Here is a 4769-nt window from a genome sequence, read left to right on the forward strand (position 1 = left end):
CAACACTAAAGGGGAAAGCACCGATAGTCCGGTACTTTTTTTTGGTATACTGAGATCACCGGTGAAACAAACAGGAACGGTTTGGTTGCAGGGAAATGAGTGGGGTAAGAGGCAATGCTTTGAGGCGTTTTTCCGTGTTTTGCAGTAGAAATCTACACTACTTAAAAAGGAGGAACATGTTCCTTATTCTGCCAATATGTCCATCCTTTCGTCGTACTTCCGTTCCGCACGAGCGCCTATCTGGGCCGCTTGGGCCTAATCATCATCACAATACATCGTTCGCTCATCCAACACCCCTCCCGTCGATTCCTCCCGCACACAGCGCCCTGACGCCTCTCCCTTCCCTGTACCGAACAACAGGAAACCCTCGCGCAGCCGCCGCTCCTCCCTCGCATATCGTGCACCGCCGCTCGAAGACCCCTCCACCCCCAGTGCTCGCCGACGACCCCTCGTGCGCAAACCTCCTTCCGCCGTTCCTCGTCCTCCGCGCGGTGCCACCGCTAGCGCCCCGTGCTCTCCACGATCTGCATCTCGCCGGTGGCCACGCCTTCACGGAGTTCCGCGACTCGGCGCCGTCCTCCGACAGTACCGATGGCGCCGCCACGGACGAGGCCGGGGAGCTCGACTTCGATGCCCGTTGACGGCCGTGGCGGCGCGCTGGTGCCACATGGACGATGCTCGTGCTGGCTCCGTCCTCCTGCCTCTCGCCTCCCTCCTCTGCCTCATTTCAGTTCTCTTTTTTCAGTTCTTTTGTTGGGGTCAGGAATATCTGCTGCAGCTTATAACGACGGACCCCTTCATATTTCTCTACAGGAAGAAGCTACAGGCCAGTTTCTAGCTCTATTGTTTCTGAAAGTCAGGTAACTTCTTGAGTAGTTGTAGTGTTACCTTTTTTTTGTCAAGATTGTTGTAGCGGCTGACAAGATTTAGTTTCTCTGCCATATTGATATGGCACGATCCATGCATTTCTCCTTATAGAACATTAATACTGTAGGCTGCAAGATGCGAAGTCTTGTGAGTGCTGCAAGAGATACTGGACCCATTTGAATGGAAAGGTCAATTGTTTTGTCACGTAGCTGGACAGAAAGTCTAGGCATAGCATGATAAGCATAATGGATTGCTTGTTCATCTGACTCGATTGCAATGAGAACTGTTTTAACGCTATTTTTTCTAACAAATTAACATTTTTGCAGGTCATACCAGAGAGCTTTTTGAACTATTGTGTATGGAAGTTGTCAAGAACCATCAAACTAGAAGCCCATGATGATAATGTATACGATGTCGGAATCACTGAGCTTAGAAACAAAACAATACTCAGATCTGGATGGGAGGCATTTGTCGATGCCCAATCGTATAGCAGAGAAAGGCTCGTTGATGTTCCGATACTGTGGAAGTGCTCGCTTCAAGGTCTTGTTCTTTGATTCCAGTGGTTGTGAGAAAGTGGTGTTCTGTGCTCGCATACAGAGCAATAGTGGTGAGCAAGAACCAAGCACATATTCTTAGGACGTGGAGGATCAGATGGATGCCAGAGTGGAAGCTCTATCTATTGAAGAAAACGAGCAAAGAAAGATGCACTTTCTCCATCTAGGTATTTGTCAGGTTAACTTTACAACTGATTTGCAAATTTTTATCACGTTATGCCGCTATATGGTAGGAGTACTATTTTACTGCAGTTGCTCTTACTTCTGAAGCTGTTCGATTTACAGGAGAAGACAGTCCTCATGAGCGTGACTCTGATGAGTCGGATGAACACACAATCCATTAGATTTTTCTCAAAATAGGAGTGTATAGCCTAATTATCTTGAAAAATACCCCATCATTAGCTTTCTTCTCAAGATACATTTGTTCTGATAGATAATTGAATATTGTTGTTTGTGCATGTTCCATGAAAATAAGCGACCGTAAAATTTTCGAACCTATTATCTGAAGTACTTGCTCACCTAGACCATCCGTAATTTGATAATAAACATTATCTGGTTTCATGCTCCATGATGCATTTCATACTAGAAAGCCTATTTCACTTTGCATGTAGCTTGCTTCACATACTTGATGTAAGATATCATAGCAGAGTGCATCTTACATTTTGATGTCTTAAAAGGTGTATCATCGCAATGGTAAACTTTGTTGCATCATACTAGAAGAATGACACCATCGAGTTTCAAAAGATCTTAAAGGTCAGTGTTCTTTAACATATGTTTTGCGCTTGACTGCAGCAATCCTAAACCCTTCATTTATTTGTTCACTGATTCTTCTAGAATTGTTGCAACCATTCTTATTAAATCTTACAAACAGAGGTGTTAACGATCACACAACATGTTTGGTGCATGCCATAAACTTATGTGGTACCGGGGAAATGCTTCTTACGACCACCACCCCCACTAATTTCCCCGAGTTAAGACCAGATATGAGGTTGAATATAAATGTGTAGGAACTCAATGATATGAATCCAAACATTTCAAAAGTTTTGAAAGTAATGATCCTTTGTCAATAGCAGGCAAGAAGCTTCTGATTATTAGAAACAGTTTGACGGACTTCAACAACAATGTCTACTATCTTCCATCCATCTTGTCATCATGTTTCCTCGACTACTTTAATGTCTAATGAAATAAATAAAAATACGTTTTTTTTGTAAGAAAGAGGGTAGCGTTGGGGCTAAATACCCTTCTCTGTTATTCTTACTGAAACTAAAGGTGCAACCAGCCCTTCATGTAATGGCAAATGTCACTGCAATTAGATAAGATGGGGGTATACTTGCAGATGATCTAGCTCAGTATTCTGTAAAATGTAACTTGATTTACATGCTGATGTGATAATGCGGGTGTTGAAGAATATGATTAGTCTCACCAGGTGTGATGAGCATATGCACTTGCATGTGTTAAAGAACAGTGTATCTAAAATATTTTTGTTGATCAATCATTATTTTTGGCTTGCCTCTGATTTATGCTCTTTCTTGTGCTTTCTTAGTAACAGAGTTTTTACGGTTTTTCCATCGATGATATTATCAGTACAAACATTTAGAATGTTAAAAACCTCATATGGAACACTATCATGAACTTGGATCCATTTCTCTTGCAAGTGCGAAGAAAATCCACTGTCTACAGTATTGTCAGTTGTCACAATGCACAAAACTTGGCAGGCCACACTAGATATCTGGTGTAATGGTGGATTATTGAGCAATAATCTTCAAGGTGAACAGTCTAATATTTCATTCACATGTTATTTTGAGAAAATGGTTGTTAAAAATATGATTAGCCCACCAGGTTCGATGGCCATATGCATTTGCAGGCGTTGTAGAAAAAAATGTTTAATGTGCTCGGAGAGCAATACCCATATACCTATGATGAGATAATATAATGGATCGTACCTCAACTTATTTACCATGGTGTTTGGAATTATTTCGAACTTGTGTGTAACCTGCCATCTATGCAAGTTACTCAGGCACAACTAGCTCTAGAGGTTTTTGTTTTTCTAATTTGTATGCATGCTATTATGTTTTTTTCAGCAAATTATTTATCATCAGAACTAACATGGCTACTGTTATGTATTCACAATACCATGTTAGGCTTGTGACTTTTGAAGGGGTCAAGATGTTAGGCTCGAACTTCACATTCTGCAATACCATAACCTCAAGGCACTCATCTGCTTTATTTTACCATGCCCTATAAATTAGTTTCCATGATTAGTCATATGTTTCCTTTTACTAGAGATGAGGGATCCCCGTGTTTCCTTTTTACTGATATACCAATCAGATATTCGCTCAGATGCTTGTGATAAGTATCTATTTGAGGCTTCTTCTCATTGCCACCGCTGTTTCTTGGAAAAAACACGTTTTTTTTTTTTTGCTTTAACCATGATGCTTGTTGGAGTTTTGGAGTCAAGTTCACTTGCTCGGGAGTTTAGCAAAGTGCAAGAAGCAACAGTCTCCATTTTCAGGATTATCGATAGGATATCCAAGATTTACATAAGGTCAAAGGTAGGAACAATACTAGACAGAGTGAAAGGGAATATATAGAGTTGGATCTTCACATGTTTGTGCTTTAGGATACCATTTTGAAATATGCGTTTGGTTACATGAAAATATATGAGTAGTAACTCTTACTGTTAGTTGTACGGTAATTTTGATAAGTTTAAGTTCATGAAAGAATACAACCAAATCTTTTTTTAATTCTATATATATTAAATATAGAATATTTTCTTACCGTGCGTGTACCTTCCCTTGCAGCTTATGTAATCACTTGTCTTTCCTCTATCCTTTCTATCTTCCTGTCCATCGTCGTCCCTTCGTCTTGCAACATCTGTGAATAATCCCGGTCCACACCACGCCTCTCCCAGATTCACAACTTCGCAGCCCCACCCCTCCGGACCACATGGTCTGCAGCGTTGAGCACCACAGATCAATCCTCACTAGCCGCAGCGAAGGAGGCCAGACCTCCCCTATTGTACCTACTACGTCGTCCCTTTATCCTGGGAACGGCGATGATCATGGAGGACCGGGCACGGGCGGAGCTACACCCCAGGCAAGAGGGGCCACGGCCCGGGGCGCAGCATTTTTCCCGGCCGACTGCCATTACAGATTTCCGATTTGGCCCGGGCAGCGCATCTCCTTCTCCGCGAGCTCCTGCCCTGCATGACCGCCTCCGTCTTTCCATCGCGGGAACGCAACTGCCGGCCGGTGCAGCTTAATTAATTGCTGCTTGCTGGAATGGTTTTGTGTGTATATACTCTACGACTTTGCTTTTCATAAATCATAATACGCTTCACTCAACAAC

The 4769-nt window shown here is 42.5% G+C and overlaps 1 long non-coding RNA gene across 1 annotated transcript; it reads left to right on the plus strand.

Annotated features, from left to right (window-relative positions):
• The first annotated feature begins 214 nt into the window (after positions 1-214).
• On the plus strand, positions 215-4238 carry LOC127305232 (uncharacterized). The gene is made up of 3 exons (XR_011746189.1): positions 215-860; positions 1194-1588; positions 1707-4238. It is a non-coding gene; the product is annotated as an uncharacterized lncRNA (long non-coding RNA).
• Positions 4239-4769: the final 531 nt, after the last annotated feature.

Source organism: Lolium perenne, chromosome 6 (assembly GCF_019359855.2).
Source record: "Lolium perenne isolate Kyuss_39 chromosome 6, Kyuss_2.0, whole genome shotgun sequence".
NCBI classification, from domain to species: Eukaryota; Viridiplantae; Streptophyta; class Magnoliopsida; order Poales; family Poaceae; genus Lolium; species Lolium perenne.